The 18009-nt window shown below is 43.6% G+C and overlaps 1 protein-coding gene and 1 long non-coding RNA gene across 24 annotated transcripts in view; one reads left to right on the forward strand and one right to left on the reverse strand.

Annotated features, from left to right (window-relative positions):
* Positions 1 to 673: 673 nt before the first annotated feature.
* On the reverse strand, positions 674 to 12428 carry LOC132241221 (uncharacterized). 2 transcript variants are annotated; one of them, XR_009454465.1, is made up of 4 exons: positions 12193 to 12428; positions 8075 to 8143; positions 6441 to 6568; positions 674 to 1463 (listed from the first exon to the last, which is right to left on the reverse strand). It is a non-coding gene; the product is annotated as an uncharacterized LOC132241221 (long non-coding RNA). The 2 variants fall into 2 exon arrangements; XR_009454464.1 differs by having other exon boundaries at positions 674 to 1466.
* Positions 12429 to 12924: 496 nt separating this feature from the next.
* PHF21A (PHD finger protein 21A) overlaps positions 12925 to 18009 on the forward strand; it is a 172073-nt gene continuing 166988 nt past the window's right edge. For 16 of the 22 annotated variants that reach the window (XM_059709545.1, XM_059709543.1, XM_059709555.1 and 13 more), the window contains exon 1: positions 12925 to 13178. The gene's annotated coding sequence lies outside the window, so the exon portion shown is untranslated. Of the gene's footprint in view, positions 13179 to 13420; positions 13572 to 14236; positions 14376 to 15467; positions 16187 to 18009 lie in introns of those variants that run through there. The other 6 variants (XM_059709540.1, XM_059709546.1, XM_059709539.1 and 3 more) reach the window with 4 other exon arrangements.

Below are 18009 nucleotides of genomic sequence, written 5' to 3' on the forward strand. Positions count from 1 at the left end.
CAGATTCTGATTTTTCACGGGAGGTGTGTTTTTTCACTTGCGACGAATTCCTCTCTGAGAGAGAAAGGGATGTTCAGCTCCCGAGGCCCCAGTCTCCTGTGAGTTCATGCGCACTCTCCCAAGGTGGAGGAGGACTGTTTAAAAGATGCTGAGTGGCAGGAGAAGAATGTCACCTCAACATCCCTCCGCCAAGCCCGAGAGGTTTGGCCGAGTCTCAAGGACGCAGGTTCAGACAAGGGCAGGCCTGGCTGCCTTCCTGCGAGCCAGAGTCAGTTTGCTGGCGCTGGAGAATGTTGGGGAGCCTTGGGGTCTTGCTTCAAGGCCTCGCCTAGAGCGGGTTGGTCCTAAAACTGGCTTCTGAGATGGGGGGGTGAAGGTGAGGGGAGTATCTGCCCTCTAAGGGGTTGCCTGGCTGACTATGCTCCGGGGAGATACAGAACAGCAGTAGCTGGTTACATTAGCCATCTTATTTCTCTGATTCCCATGGTGCCTGGCAGACACACAGTGCTGTTTGTGGTCCCCAGTGCTGTGGGCAACACGAAGCCTTCATCCTTTGCTCTGCTCAAGCAGCCTCAGGAGAATGTTCTGGGGCTCTCTTCCTCCCCTCCCATTGCTACCCAGACCCACAAATATTTCCTGAGCACTTACTTTGTGCTAGATTCCCTCTAGGGAGAGAGAGAGAGAGAGAGAGAGAGAGAGAGAGAGAGAGAGAGAGAGAGAGATTCATTAGTAAACCCCCCAGCTTTGTGGTAGTCTCCAAGAACAAGGGGCCCATTTTTGTCATTCCTTGTTCAAAATTCCCATGTCCCCCACTCAATGCACACACACACATACATATGTTACTCGTAGAGTTTACATTCATAACATGTACAGCTGGAGAGCAGCGAAGTCTGCCTTCCACATTATACAGAACGGATTGGCAGCTGGGACTGAAGGCGATAGAAATAAGCTATTGATCAAGGGTTATAAAAGTACTGCCACTGGGATCCTGTGATGCTTGCAAGCTGAGGGCAGCAGTAAAGTGCTACACAAATGCAATAACATTTATAACCCGGGGGCAAGTGCTTTTTACATGAAAATAAAAAGCTGATCCTCTCCAATTCTTTCCCCCTCCATGGGCTGGGCTGGCCTTTGACAAGTGCATGGACAGGAGCCTAGGCAGTCACTTTGGGTGGGCCGACCTCTTATTCTCTGTGTAAGTGGCAGCGTCTCTTTTCTCCATGCCTGTACCTTCTGGTGGTCTGTGGAGTAACCTGCACTTTTTAAGCTTCTCTGATTGGAGGCAAGGAGGAGCGGTGTCCTGCATCCTGAGAGGCCCAATAATGCCTTGGTCCCGTGGGTCTTGCTTGGTTTGCTTTGTGGATGTTGCCTAGTCCTGTTGGGAGCTGAACTTTTCACTTGAATGGAAGCTGGAAATCACTCTTTAGAGCTTCATTCTGTGACATTTGTAAAAAGGGGAAGTCCTACTTTAGGGAGAAATAAATGGAGATGAGAGATGGCTCTGGAGGTACCACAAAATAGTAAATGCTAAATGATGGCTGGACCTGAGGAACCCAACTTTTTCTTCCAAAACTCACCAGATCTGTGCTTCCTAACCTGTGTTCCAAGAACACCAGTCCTGTAAGATTCCCATAAACATGGGGCTATATCATCAAATAAATTGGGAAAATGCTTCCTCTTGGAGAATCCTATTACATCTTTGTAATTTAAAGACTCTAAGACCGTGGTTCTCAACCTTCCTAATGCCGCGACCCTTTAATACAGTTCCTCACGTTGTGGTGACCCCCAATTTCATTGTTACAAATTGAACCTAATTAAAGCATAGTGATTAATCACAAAAACAATATGTAATTATATATGTGTTTTTCGATGGTCTTAGGCGACCCCAGTGAAAGGGTCGTTCAACCCCCAAAGGGGTCGCGACCCACAGGTTGAGAACCGATGCTCTAAGAAGTCCTGCAGTAAATAAACAGTTTAACTTTGCTTAACAGCCTCTCCCAGATTTACTTGACCAATTGTCCCCTCACATAAAATTGCTTTAATCTTTTTTCTTTTTATTACATAATGCTTATTAATAACACACTTTGGGAAATGCTGCCAAGGTACTTATGAAAGGATTTATATTTTGCCTGCCACATATTACATGCCTACTATGTGCAAGACACTTTACATGGATTATTTTTAACCACTGAAACAACTCTGTATTATTATCCCTATTTCAGAGATGAGAAAAATGAGGTGAAGAGTGGATAAATAACCTGTCCAAGGCCCCTCAGCTAAGGAGTAACTTAGCCAAAATTCTCACCCAGGCCAATCGGACTCCAAATCCCACATCTTCCATCATATCATGTGTCTTCCTACCTGTGACAGAGACCTGCTTCTCTTTTTTGCCAAAGGAGAAGGTTAGTTGCTCTTCCTTAGAGACCCCTATCTCAGGATCCATTCATTCTTCTGAAAGCCTTGCCTGAGTCATTCCTTTGGCTCATGGAATTCTCATTAGAAAACAGACCCAGAATCTGAATAGCCGTGGGCAGGAATCCCAGGTTTGCCATTTACTATTTATGTGATTTTAGGTAATTTACTTAACACCTCTGCTCAGTTTTCTTATCTATTTTAAGTCTGTACAAAACATCTGACCCAGAATGCTTAGTACATGGCAACTGTTCTTTTTACTGTTAATTATTAACAATAAGTCTTCATGGGAGAAAAACTCATTAGGAAAATTTTAGAGATCCCTGTTTTAAATCCCCCAATTATCCTGGTGTGCTAAGATACAACTATTTTTATGTAAAAGATGAAAAAACCCTGAAACCTGTTAAACCAATGACTTTTTAAAGTGTGCAGCCAGTGAGTAGCAGAACTGGAATCTGGATTCCCAGTTCACAGAAATTTAAGACACCCCAATGTGTCAAACAGCTAAGTGCACCTGAAAAGGCAGAAAATTTCAGATTTAAAGCTTTGGGAGCTATTGGTCAGTGGGAATCCAATCAGCAATAAGGATAAATTTTCTCTGAAATTGTAAATTTGGTAAAATAAAAAAATGAGACATTTTAATTTGATCTAAAATTTGGTTGGAAGGATAGCCCGCTTGTATTACCTGCTCTTCTATTTCTGTTTGTTTGTTTGCTTGCCTTTTCTAGTTATTCACAATTACTCAGACAAAGCATTTTCCCTTAAAACAACATTTGTATAAATTGACTCAAGTTCCAATAACAGATGAGCATAAGCTCGCTGCGTTAATGTTGTCAGGCTCTCAGTTGATTTTGTGCTGTGATCTTTTTGGTTTTGCCTCGACCGCTGAGGCGAGGACACTCCCAGATGAAATGAGCTGTCTTTAGGCACAGTTAGTCACAAAGCTTAGGTCCCAGCATTTCAGCTTGGAATGGGTCTGTTCCCATCAGCCCACTGACGTTTATCAAAGGAAATGTAATATTCATCCAGATTGAATTGGAATGAGTTTTTCTTTTCTATTAAACGAACAGCGACAACACAATGTACTTGGAAAAATAATAAGTTTGTGCTTATGCTAATTGAGGAAGTAGTATTAAAATAAAGTGTTTGTGGCTCAGAGATTCGTAACCCCTGCACCTCTGGGGAGTCAGCAGTCCCCAAGTGGCTACTGGAAGATGCTTCATGTTTTTAAACTCTTGTTCTCAGTGTTAGGAGAACATACTGTTTCTCCATATCCACCAATGCAATTCTTAGCACAAAGTCCCTAACCCACTACTACCCCTGGTTTCAATCACCAACCCAGGTGCTGGGATGGTAGATTGGTGTTATTTTAATTTAAAATTAAAATTTAATTAATTCCTCTTTCTTTCACTGACAGCACCCGTTTTTAGTACACTCATTCATTTGCAACTTCTCTTATTAGTTCTCTACAGGAGAGGGAAATGAGATGTCTGGTGTGGCCATTTTATGGATGGGAACAACATGGACTGTACCCAAAAGCTGTTAACAACCTTTCTCTCATCTCATTAACTAGAGTTTGGAAGAGATTTGGCTTATTTATGTACTGAAGTGTAAAACACAAATGATCAATCTCATTCATTGTGATGGCTTTCATCAAAGAGGACTATAGCTACAGAAATAGTGCTTTGAGTCTAAAGTTTTTGAGCTTGAGAACCTTAGAAACTATTATTTTGATAGTTCTCCTAATGTTGCCACCTATGGGAAAATAATATCCCATTTTAGAGGGGAAGAAAATGAAGCTAAAGAGAAATACTGGCCCGACGGGCGTAAAGGAGGCCATACAATCTAAGCCTTCTGCTGGTCCACTCCCGTGTTGGAGGTGTGGTTCTCCATGTGTTCTCGCTTGGCTGCACATGGCTGACTACTCTTAACACTAATGGGTGTCAGGTTCATCCAGAGAGCATGACCTCACTACGTAAATTATTCAGCACTGAGGTTGATGTGACTATTTATAGGTCATAAGTCAGTTATAAACTCAGAAATATGAGAATAGGTCCTTAAATAGAGAAGCAATTGTTACCCACCCAGGACTTATTTTAAATGTATAGGGTTGGAGCCAGGCAGATTTCATACCTGATACCCTTTATATTGGGCTTTGGGATTACTGGGTAGGATAGATAGGTGCACTGATTATAGCAAGAGGTGAGGGGGAAATCCAGGTATGACAAAATGGGTTTCTCTCTTGAGCAAACTCCAAACAGTTGGTAATGCCTGCCTGAGGCACTGTGCTGAGAAGGATTCTGAGGCCAAGTTCAGGCTCTCAGAAACCCACAGGCCACATATTTACCATCCCTGGCTTGGTTATTTCATACTCTTCATCCATCAGTGACAGATGTTTCATGAAAGTGAGAACACTGGGTCACAGTTATTCACCAAAATTACCTTGCTGAATCTTATACACTGATGCATCTCCTACAACCAATCAAGGGAAAAGAAACCAAATTGCCTCCTTTCAAAGACCCTTAGAGCAATGATAGGTCATTTACAAGATTGGGATAATGAAGCCGTGACAAATCCGATTGCTGGCTGGATTTGGGGTAACCTCGGTTGTCATCATCCAGACGGAGAGATTTCTCTGCCAGGCGTGGGTTCCGAGACTCAGTCTCCCTCCATTCTTTTCTTTCTTAGTAGTTATCTCTTTCTCTTATTCAGGATCCAAGTTGATTCAAGTGCAGAATGACATCTTGTTTCAATATGAAGGAATGCTAGGCCTTAAGATCTATTGTTGAGGTCATTCTTAAGTTATAAGATGCTCTAGTCCCTTGGTCTTGAATATAGTCTTAAACGAAGCCCCTTTCAAGGCTCTGATTCCTGGGATTATGTTTCCAGTGGCTGCTGTTTCTTTCTTTTCTCTCTCTCTAGGCCTACACCAAACAATCACTCCTAGACTTTACTCTGGTCTTTGAAAAATCAGGTCATGTCCTGTTTGGATGCTGGGTACACCCTGTGGCTTTCTGTTCAGAACTGCACTGTCTTTACAGCTTCTTGGTTCATCACCCTGCCTGCCACCTCCAGGTACCTTGCTTTCTCTCAGGCTTCGTTCTCTAGCCTTTACCACAGATCGACCCTCCCTGCTGGTCCTCGGGCTCAGTGACGGCGGCCCTTAGCTATTCTGATCCAGCTCTCCTTCTGTGCAGAATTTCCCCTATTTTTAAAAAAGAATTCTTGAGATCTCTGTAACTTCCTTCTTATGGTCCCTTAGGACACTGTCCTAAATGGGTAATAACTTATATTATTCAGAGCTTATGTGCCAGAACTAATCCAAACCTTTGCAAGTGTTATTTCATTTAATCCTAAAAACAATTCCATTATTATCCCCACTTAACAGATGAGAAGACTGAGGCCCTTTAAATTAATTTTCTAGCATCTACATATCAAGTAATAGATAGTGATATGACTATCTATTGGCCATTTATCATTTTGCAATTATTTTCACTTGAGAATTCAAAATCACATTTGCCCAGCACAGTCATTTGCTATCTTTTCTGGAAATATCCACTGCTTTAATTCATTATAACTTTTTGTTACCTTTCTAATGATAAAAAACATGTTTAATACAGAGTTCTCTAAACTTTAAAAACACTTAATAATTACATAGGTGTGTTTGCTTTGTGAAAATTTAATGAAATGCACAACTTGTGATTTGTGCACTTCTCCATATGAAAGTTATACTTTAATTAAAAAGTTTATGTAAAAGATACCCCTAGATCCCCTTATTTATATTTTAACTTAGAAAACACCTCCTGGCACCTCATTTTAGGACTGCAATGCCATTTGCCAATGCTCTTGGGGAAGGTGAATATTGCAACAGCACCTGGTCAGATTTAAATGTTCCGAACAGGACATACATTGTGCTAGCTGGGCATGCTGCCTGACCCCATGTGTTTTATGTGATGCAGAGGTTGTAAAAAACTTATTAGAACATTATTTCAATAAGGGGAGGAGAACCTTATGTTGTTGCAACAAACCTGTGGCCTGATTTAACTTGGAAGATAGAAGGTTGCACACTACTGTTGAATGCTGCTTTCACTTGGTTGGAATTTGGGATGTTACATTGTATCACAGGGTTTCACTCATATAGATGCATCAACTTGTTCTTCAGATTTCCAGGTTTCCATGCCCACAGAGAAGAAATAATGATAAAATTATATGCATTTGTACAATGTGATACAATTTACCAAAGACCAAAATAATACCTATACAGCATGTATGACATATGTTATCTCATTTAACTTCCACAACAACACTATGAAGGCATATGATTATTTCTGCATTTTGCACATAAGGAAACTGTGGCTTACAACAGTGCATCATTTGCCCAAAGTCAACCCAAGACTGACTGATTCCAAAGTTCCTGATTCCTCAAGAACAAGCCCTGGCACTTCTCACTAACAGCTTGGACCCTCACAACAATGCAGTGGTTAAACATCGTTGTTTTCCCCATTTTGGACAAGGAAATAGGCGCAGAGAGATAAAGTGATTAGATAGTCATTTGCAGAGCTCAGACCCCAGCTCAGGTTCTCAGACTCCAAATCTGGGAATACCTTCCACTAGATAATGTCACTGCTCAGGCCCACAATACAATTTATTTATGTTGATAATAGATAAACTAAAGGTGCAAATACAAGATGATAAAATTCTTTTAACATCCCCATTCTCAGAGGCTCTCCCTGTGATTCTTTTAGCAGCTCAGCAGCTTTAAGGCAGACATGTCTAGAGCTTTAATTGTGACCGTTTTAGATTTTCACAATAGGTTCAGCCTAGGCCCCCTGATCTACATCAGTTACTTCTAGAAAAGGAATTGGGGTTTGCTTCTGTGAAGGGCAGAGTCACACACTGACAAATGCACACTTAAATCTATCTATGGTGTTTGGGCTAGTTCAATGGTACCCCCACCCTGACACACACACACACACACACACACACACAGAAGAAATGGGACATTTGGCAATGTCTGGAGGCATTTGGGGCTGTCACAACTGTTGGGGAGGTGCTCTTGGCATCTAGTGGGTCCAGGATGGAAATGCTGCTAAATATTCCACAATGCCCCCACAACAAAAAAGTATCTGGCCCCAAATGTCAGTAGTGCCAAGGTTGAGAAACCTTGGTCTAGTTAATTCTGTTACTTACACACACACACACACACACACACACACACACACACACGCACACATGCGCACACACACATGCACACACACACACACCTACCTGAAGTTGCTTAGGATTAAATTGACCTTGGAGATTATGGCAAAGTAATGCAATTGAAGGTATTCTCCAGAGAGTCTACTGCTTATCTGCCAATATTTATTTATTTACAAGTTACCTGACCCGTTTCCAATTATGACTTTGACTTACCATAAATGTACACACAGCGCAGTTAATGTGAAGATTTTTTAAAGATCAGAAACCACTGAGACAGTAGAGAGAAAGAACATACACTCAACTTCTGCTCGTCACTGGGGATTTTCTGTCATAATTCTTTAAAAATCACATTGATGTGTCTCCTCTACTTTTTAAAGCACTTTGTTGTTACCACCAGGTTTTCATTTACTCCAGCCCAATAAGAATTAGAAAAGAAGAGTTGATGAACTCTAATAGTTACCTCCCTGCCTCCATAGAGAAGTGGGACCCTCAGGTTTCCAGACAGACTTCAAATCTTCTTTGGGTTGACCTTTTAAGAGATAATGGGATTACTTTTCAGCCTGGAGTCGAAAAAAGGCTAGTGGTTGAGCGAAGCACGGACAGGGGAGCTGCATGAGAAAGCTGTTCAATTAGTTTGTGAGGGGAGGGGAGTACTTCATTACTTTGAAGTACTGTCAAGTTCCAGAACATCAGAGATAGACATATACAAATACAAGTACAAAAATGCCATGTATCCATGGCTATGGTGTATATTATGCTACTACAAAAGTGTAAAATAAGAAAATCTAGAAGAAACTTCTTCATTCTCCATTATAATACATAATGCCTCTATTAATACTGTAAATAGTATAATGTCTCCATTATATTTTCCCCTATATTTACAATGTCTCTGCATTAGACTGATAGTCCTTATAGAGAGCTAGCTGTTATATCATTTTAAATGACATTTTACATCATCCAATAGAATCCCAATATAAATTAAATATTTTCTGTCAAACAAAAGTTAAGTCCCTAGCTCCTGTCTTCCATAATATATATATATATATATATATATATATATATATATATATATATATATATATACATGTGTGTGTGTGTGTGTGTGTGTGTGTATATAGCAATAAATTGTAGGTGTTTTGTACTCTTAGACACTGTATGACCTCTGAAGCATGGAATGGAAGGCAGGAATATATAGGAAAACACTAACAGATTTGACGATTTTTATAAATATTTAGAACTGCACTTCAGTGTTTAATAACATTCAAAATTGGATTTTTAACTTTGCTCAACACGGTTTTATGGATGATAAATGGTTTTGGAGGGTAACTAGGTGGTAGGGGAGCAAATTCTATTGAGCACCTGCTATTGTCATTCATGTCTAAAAGTTGAATGATTTGCCTCAAAGAAACTTCTGATTGTAAATTTGCAATTTTCAGCTTTTTTTTTATGGGATTTTCACTAACTTATACTAATTGTTACATTTTTTCTTTAGCATTTATGCCATTTAGCCCTTTCAAAAAATTCCACCAGGTATTATCTTTCTGTATGAGAAACACCCGGGTTCAGGAGGCCTAAGTGTGGATCTCTTTAGGCATACCTAGAGCTGAGACAGACCCACCAAAATATATCTTAGTACCAACCCCACAAACTGAAATCACCCCAAGACTCTTTGGACCCCATATGCCACATCTGCACTGACAAGATATTGGAACACCACATGTTCACCTCCTCCAGAGCTATGTTAACTCAGAGAATGAACTTGAGGTCACAGAGAAAGATGTATTATGCAGTCCCACGTGCCAGGCACTGTGCTAAGCACTTTTCATGAATTATTTCATTCAATCTTCTCAACAGCTTTACCAAGTAGGTATTAATAGCTGCATTTTACAAAATAGGGAGACTGAGAGGTTAAGTGACTTGCCCAAGGTGCCTTAGTTGAAAAGGAGTGATGATACTTTTTACGTGTTGGAACCCAAGTCTGCTTGGTTCCGTTGTTCACCATCCTAGAGTGAGGAAGAGTATGTCAATAGAAACTTGGTCTATCGATGACTCTCAAGCTATTCTTTTCCATAGAGTTTGATAGGTATAGGAGTGTTAGACAATTATTCAGTTAAATATTTTAATTAAGTGTAAATATCTAAAACATGATTTTGCATGACACTGACTTTTGAGTGCTATACAAACATCTTAGTAACCAAGCAACCTCTGGTACAAGAAGTTCAGCAGCTGAATGAACTTCAGTCTTCTAAAGCCAGGTCAGTAAACAACAACCCATGGCCCAATCCTGCCCACCTCCTGGTTTTGTGAGGCCCATGAGCTAAGAGTTTTTTAATGTTTTTTTTAATGGTTGAAAAATTAAAGTATTATTTTGTGACACATGAAAAGTCATACAATTCAAATGTCAAAGCCTATAAATAAACAGCCAGGCTCATTTGTTTACATATTTTCTATGGCTGCTTTTGTGCTATAATTGCAGAGTTGAGAAGTTGTGACAGAAACTGGTCTGCAAAGTTTAAAATATGTACTATCTGGGCTTTTACAGAAAATAGTTTGCTGATCCCTGTTCTATGTCATTTATACATTCAGGTGCAATTTGGGCTTCTGAATTTTTTCTCTGAAACTCTGAAAAAATTTTGAACTCTTTTCTAGAAAGAACACTACAGCAATATTGCTCTGAAAAAAATTCTGACCGCCTGGGCTGATTTGAAATGACACCATTAGTCAGTCCAGCTTGAAATTCCGCCTCCCTCTCTCATCTAAATACATTAGAGTTATCTCTAGATGGTAAAGCCCGGTCTTACTGCCCAGCCTGTCCTCCTGTTATTCATCTTGTCTGCGTTATGGGTTTAGTTTCACAACATTATGAGTTCATCCAGGCTTCTTGAATCATTTATAGGGATTTTCATTTTCCCTCTCAAACTCTTACACACTTTCTCTGCTGTGAATTTTTTTTTTTCCAACAAAAAGCTGCAAGTGCGAAATGGCCTACACATGTAAAATAAAACCTATACTTTAGTTTTTAGCTTTAAGAAATCAGAATTTTTAAAAATAGCTTTTTTCCTGGGAAACTAAAGTTAATTTTGCAGGTCACAGAAGTAAGAAAATACCTTCATATCCACGGATCTCAAAGCACCTCTGGTGGAGATAGGTAAAGAATGTCTACTTATTTTGAAATACTGTTTACCTCCTGGAGGAAATACTATTTCAATGGAAAAGATGAGACTAGTAATAAATAGAGCCTGGGTTCTTCTGCCAATGACTCAGTTTGACTTTGGGCAAATCATCTCACCACTGTTGCTCTTCATCTGCAGAAACTGGACTTCATGCCTGTGGGAGTTGCATGGCTAATCAATGCCTGGAAAATGCGTAGTGGCAGATGCTACAAAAGTGCTGAGCCTTAAAAACAAAACCACCCCCACCCCCCATTTGTATTCAGTTGAGGTTGAGGTTTATTGTTATTTAACATTCGAAGGCCAACACTGTGTTAAGTCCAGCGTGCTGCACAGGGCAGATAATATCACTGTCCAGTAAGGATTTTTTATTTTTTTTTAAATCGAGTGTTTTGGACTTTTTTCTTTATTGCGGTTTGGGATTATTTTAGCATTCAGTAGTATATCTATACAAACACATTAAGCTTTAAGTTGAAAACTATCGATTACAAAAACCTACACAAACCCCCTCCAAAAAAATAAGAGGCCCTCCCCCACCCCCTCCACCCCGCCAAGAAACCTCTCAAAACAAGAATTCTCCTGCTGCTGTTGTGTGTGTGTGTGTGTGTGTGTGTGTGTGTGTGTGTGTGTGTGTTTCTCCCTGCAGTTCTCCATGTTACAGTCCTTGGAGGTAGACTTAGGCATAAAATACTTTCACTAATAAAATATGACAAACCGCCGGATTCTACGTGGCCGATTCCCCGTGATTGCCCTGCTACACAAAGCAGAAAAGTAAATGCCATCATCCCCCTTAGAACAAAAGAACTTAGGAATAAAAAACATGGAGAGGGGGGAGAAAGCAGCAATAAATAAAGGTGAGCGGAGGACCCCGTCCCCCGCCCCTCCCCGGAGCGAGTGCGGGACGCGGCGCGGCTAATAAAGTGGTTCCAGGGTAGTTATTTGGGAAGGGGGCGGGGTGGCGGGGCGGGAGGGAGGGAGGGAGCGGGCGAGCGGCGGCCGGGAGGGCATGTTGCATCCGACTGGAGCTGGCATCCTGCTGCCGGCGCCTGGACCACGCGCCCTCATTGCGGTGCTTCCCCGCCGCGGCTCCCCGGCCCCTGAGAACGGCTGTTGCACGGGAGGGAGTTGGGGCCGCTCCGGAGCCCCATCGGCAGCGCCTGCCGGCGGGAGGGGGAGCGGGGCTCCGGCCGCGGACTTGGGGCGGGGGGCCGCGGCGGGCGCCGGCCTCGCCTCGGCTGCAGCGCCCCGGAGCCGAGCTGCAGCGCTGCCCCGGCCCATCCTGGCGGCGGCCCCGGAGTTTGGCCGCCGCAGCTCCGGGCGCAGCCCCATCGCCGCCGCCGCCGCCGCCGCCGCGGCACTGGAGTTTGGCTGCTGCTGCCCTACTTCACTCTAGTTTAGTTTCACTCACTTTACATCCGGGTTTTTTCCCTAGGCAATGGGCGCCGCAGCACACCCCGTTCCTTAGGCAAAGTGAAATAAATTCGCCGCACCGACACGTCAAGTAGTCCGCCCGCCCGAGCGCCGCCGCGGGCCCCCGCCGTCGCCCCGCCGCCCCCGGGGGAAGCAGGGGGGGGACCCCGTGTGTCCAGGGGGCCTCGGGCGGAGGCGCGGGGGCCCGGGCCGGCCGCGGGACCCCTCGGCCCGGCGGCCCCCTCCCGCCCCGCGGTGCCCCTCTCTCCCCCGGTGCCTCCTCTCCCCCCGCCCTCGTCCCCGCTTTCCCAGCCCCAGTCAGTCCCTCTCGCCCGGCTCTCGGGAGCGGCGGGGGCGCGCACGGCGGCGGCGGGCCGGCGGGGCCGCGCGGCGGGCTCCCGCGCGGGCGAGTGTGTCTGGGCCTGGGCGGAGGGATCCCCGGGCTGAGGCGGCGGAGGTGCTGCGGCCCGGGGCCGGGTGGTGAATGGGCTGGCGGTGCTCGCTGCTGCTGCTGCGAGGAGGAGGAGGAGGAGGATGAAGAGTTGGGCTTGTTTGTCTCCCACAGTTTCTCTCCTGCTGCTCTGACCCCCCCTCCTGCTCCGGCCCGGAGCCGAGTGTGTCCCTCCTGGAGGAGGAGGAGGATCCAGTGCCTCCCCCCACCCCTCCTCCCCCACCCCCTTTGCCTGGGGAAGAGGAGGAAAGAAACAGCCCAGAGAGAGAGAGAGTGAGTGAGTGAGTGAGAGAGGGAGCGGAGAGGCGAGGAGGAGGAGGAGGGAGCAGGGAGCAGGGAACAACCTACCATTTTAACACACTAAGATCTAAAAAGTGCGAGAGGCCCAGAGCAGCAGCAGCAGCAGCAGCCCCGGCTCCTTCCCTCCCTCCCTCCCCATGAAGAAGAGTTCCCTCCTCCTCCTCCTCCCGCTTCTCCTGCTCAGAGTTCCTGCCTCCAGCTGCCAGGGGGGACAGCCAGCCAGCAGCAGGAGGGTGCAGTATCCCAGCTTTTCCATTCTCTCTTCTCACTCTGCTCTCTCTCCCTTCCTGGAGGAGCTCTCCCCCTCCCCCTCCCCCTCTCCCCCCGGCTCTCTCCCTCTCTCTGTCTTGTCTCTGGTGTTTGTCGAGGGGAGGAACAGGGGCTGCCTGCCTGGAGTTTGTTGTGGGGGGAGGGGAGGGGTGTGTGGGAGGGAGGAGGTAAAGGGGGGGGGGTGTGCTCGCCAGGACCCCGCAGTCAACTTGAGATTGGAGCCATAACTTCCCCTTCGGGGCGCCCCCCTGCGTGCCCTTCCTCTTCCTCCCCCCCTAAAAAAAAGACAATGGGAAAACCTGGGCTCCCCCTCTTCCTCCCCTCTGCCCTCCACCCCTCCCCAGGATAAATTGGAAGTAAGTTTATGAGCCGCCTCGGGAGCCTGGGCGCTGAGTGCAGGGCCGGAGCCTCCGGGTGACAGAGGCGGCGCGCCGGGGGCGGCGGGGAGGGGGCGTCACATTGTCCCGGCGGGGGGCCGGGGAGGGGGCCGGGGCGGGGGCGGGGGGCGCGGGGCCGGGGCCGCCCCTCCGCCCGGGCAGGGTCGCCTTGGCTCTTTCATCACCCTCCCCCCTCCCCGGGATGCTGTCGAGGGGAAGTTTTATTATGATTATTTAAAAAAATTTTTTTTTTTTTTTTTTTTTGGAAAACCATCTTGTTTGGTGACTGAGGGATCTGGTTAAAAAAAAAAAAAAAAGCTGCGGCTGCTGACGCTGCCGGGCCCGAGTGTGTGTGTGTGTGTGTGTGTGTGTGTGTGTGTGTGTGTTGGTGCATTTGTCTTGGGTGGCCGGAGAAGCGTTGGGGAAATTCCGCTTATTCTTCTTCTTCTGCAACTTGTTATTCCGGAGAGTCGGCCTGCACCCCTCACCCCGGGCCCGGCCCTCCCGCACTCGCCCCCGCCGCCCGCGGCCGCAGGGCGCCCCCGGGACCCCGCGCGGGCCGGGGCTGGCAGGCCGCTCCGAGAGGGGCCGCGGCCGCCCCTCCCCCGCCCGCGCCCCCGCCGGGGGGAGGGGCGCGCGGAGTGGGACTCTTTCCGTTTGGTCCAGCCCCGCCGTGCACGCAGTTCCCAACACTTCTCGTCATCCTCTCTTTGGTCTCTTTATTCTGCTGAGCGGTGCTGTTAGGATTTCTTTTTTTTTTTCCCCCTGACCGCGCTCGCGATGGTGGGTAGCAGCAAGGTGGCCCCGGCAGGGGAGGGGTGGATGTCGAGATTTGGGCACCCGGGGAAGAATGTCTCCTTTCAACTTTGTCGGTGGCTCGCACCCCCGGAGAAGGCCACACGCCGGTGGTGGGGTGCAGCTGTGCCGAGAGTGATTTCTAAGTAGTTGAGTTGTTGAGACCCGGGGATGACTGCTAATGGTAGGCAGGTTTTGTTTTCATTGATGAATCCGGTGTCATCATATTCCGGTCATCTGTGGAAATATTCTTTGTTTAGGTCTTGAAGTGGAGGGTCTCACTCTGCACGTCCACATTGTGCCGTTTTTAAATGATGTCTTTGCATGGATGGCTTTCCAGAATCTCAGATGGGAGTGAAGGTCCGGGCCTGTGTGGGCCTCAGCACTGGCCTTGACAGTGAACTTTGTGGCTGTGTTTTGGATTTCAAAGATGTGCCCATCGCCGGGGAGCGAGCTGTTCGTTTTTTTTTTAATAGTAGGTGTTAGGAATGTGGATGTTTTAGCTGGGGACTTTAGAGAAGGAAGAGCATTTGTATATTAATAATTGATAGCTGAATATTAGAATCAGATTAATTTGGACTGGTGAAAGTTTTTTTTTTTTTTAAAGCAGTGTGTGCACTCTAGGAAGGAAGCCTTTTCACAGGCACACTTTATAGGGGTTCTTTAGGGCAGAGAGCCGGAATATCTCCTTTTATAGAGGATTCTCATCAACATCTGCAGTTTCATTGAGGGCCTGGTAAAGAAACTGAAATTGGGGCTTAGACCTAAGTGCACTTTTCAGTGTTTATGTTGTTTGTTTACATTTGGTATTCACTCATGTTTGGGCAGTAGACATAAATAGGTCAGCTTTTCTTTTGGTTTTGAAGACTAGCCCCCTCCCCCCTCCCCACCCCCATTCTTTTTTTTTTTTTAAGTTTCACAATTTACTTGGTTTCACGGTTTTGTAGGAAACTGTTACTCCATTTTTATTGGAAATACTATTTTCATTTTGATTTTGGTAAGTGCCTGCCTATTCTCTTTTTCTGTCTCCATTTGTACATGGGGTCTACATCATGGGCTTAATTAAAATGAGCTATAGGGGCTATTTAAAATGTCTGAAGAATGAATTTTAAAATCTCAGGAATAGCTTTTGATGGCAAAGAGGATGTTTTTATGTGTAGTTACTCATGTTTGTAAAAAATATGTCTGTACTTAAAACTTCTGTAGAGGTACAACTATCCTTAAGTGAAGAGCATAGTAGTAGTGCAGAAAATTCTCAAAACACAAACTTCTGGCTACCATGTTAAAAATATTCCAGGTGCTTTTCTTTATGTCAGACTTTTGCTTTTGTTAATATAATAGTATTTCCAATATGACTGGCATTGCTTGCCTGGCCATAATAGCCTTTTGCTTGAGTGCTTTTGATGGGTTTTAAATAGTTTTTAGGTAATTTTACAAGCTTTCTTTAAGCATTTTGCACGTTGGACTTAGGCAGGTCTTTATGGATCTGGAATGGTAATAGGTTAAAGAGACTTATACCCTATGCCAGATTTTATTTTTAAGAGTTAAAGTGATGGACGGGGCCCTATTTCTTTTAGTTTTGAAGGGTCCATCCTTTTTCCTATTCAATCTTCTGGAAGGCGTTGCCTCAGATATATTCTTCTCCTGCTTACATGAAGAGCTCTAAATGCTATCCAGCAGGAGGTGCTACAGCAAGATAATGCAACTCTGAATTTTGAGGGTCTTGGTACTTATTATAGCTCATCGTAGCTTCAACTAAGCAACAGGATTAACACCCTAAAGTTCCAGAAAGATTTTGAGTAAGTTCACTAAAAAAAAAATTCCATTAATAAATTACATTTGCTATTTAAAACTGAACTCTTTGACTGCTTTTTACTTGCTTACGCTATTACACAAAGTAGACTTATTGTGGATATCTTAAGGATGCTGCGCCTAGTTACAGAATGCTGTTGGAATTATTTTGAAGAGGAATTAGTCTTGTATTATGTACAATGGCTATAAACAAAAGTAGTTGGTATGAATTGGGACATTTTGTGATCATCCTTATAATATTAATACAAGTAGTACCTGAGATTTTGGAAGAGTTACTTGAGATTTTGGAAAGGGAGATACTGTATGGAGAAAATTTTATACTTTTGTGTTTTTTTTTTCTCAAATCTATGGACAGTTTTCCTAATAGGTAATCGGCTTTATAAATACATATGGTTGATGTATTTGAATTGGCCTCCAAAGACTGAGATTCTTGAAATATAAGTAAAATTATATCTGTGGGTATAGATCATTGCTGATGATATGTCCATTAGTAACACTTAACAATAACTCCATAGAGATAAAAGTAGTTTCATAGCATTTATAGCACATGGTCATTTGAAACTCTTGTTAGTATTAGGTGAACTGATTTATCTCTGGAAATATCATCCTACTTGGTGGCTTGTAAAGTTTTATGTCAAAGTTAAACAACTTAAGAATGTATAGAAAATCTGATAAACCTGCTTTGAGTTTTGTCTGTTTTCCAGGCATAATGCTGTACTTTTTTCTAAGTAAGATCAAATGAGATAATACATGCGAGTATTCTTTGTAAATTGTCAGAAGCCATGCAGATGTTAAGTTGTTGAGATAGGTTACTAATTAATGTATGGACAGAAGCTTCTGTCTTTAAAATGTTAACTTTCTCCATATCATTTGGGAAATGAGTGCATTAAAAGTGCACCCCAAACACCTTATGATTTTTTAAAAAAAAATACTGCTGTGGTTACCAAAAAGCTCTTTGTTACAGTTTTGAAGCTTTGTTTAAAAAATGCTGCCAAGGCAGTTTCTCATAATTCAAGAAAAAGATCACTTTTCTTTTTGTAGATCTTGTGAAATGTGTATCCCCTATTAAAGTTTTTCTTCATTTCTCCATTGATACGGTAGTAGTTGATTTTAGTGAATATTTAAATTCTCAATTCTTTTGTAGACTCTTATTAACACACAGAGTAACAGATGTCATGCTGGAGGTTTTGATTGTTTTGATTGATTCTGCTAACTTTGGGAAAAATTCTTACTAAATCTTTTAAACTTGTTTCAAAGTGTAAAAGATGTGTACTTGTGTGCATTAGTATTAGGTACATGTGTATATCTTTTTTTTTTTTTTTTAGAGGGATGCATGAGGAAATGACTACTCAAATCTAGAGGAGTACACTGAAGTATTTTTGTGTAAAAATAACACAAAAATTTAACACTCAGAGCCTAAGCTGTGGCTTTCTTAATAGCGTGTTCACAAATTTTGACCAAAATAAAATAAAATATAGATAATTAGAAGTCCCTGTGTTTATGAGCATATCTTAAATTTTAGAAGTGACTGTTCTTTATGAAATAACCCCAATTAGTAATTTAGTATAGAAACTTGCTTCTGTGAATAGTGAGAAAAACATTTAACTGTTTTGATAAAAATGAAACTGCTCAGGGTAATATTAACTTTTCCATCCCACAGACAGTGAATACTTCAAGCTTTTCTTGAAATACTGAAGTTAAGGTTATATTAATGCGCTTTTAAATTTTGTATCCTTAGTATCTTACTGCCGAAGGCTTTTTATTTAATTACTATTCAAAGGGAGAAAAGGAAGAGATTAAAGTTTTAGGT

Source organism: Myotis daubentonii, chromosome 9 (assembly GCF_963259705.1).
Source record: "Myotis daubentonii chromosome 9, mMyoDau2.1, whole genome shotgun sequence".
Taxonomy (NCBI): Eukaryota; Metazoa; Chordata; class Mammalia; order Chiroptera; family Vespertilionidae; genus Myotis; species Myotis daubentonii.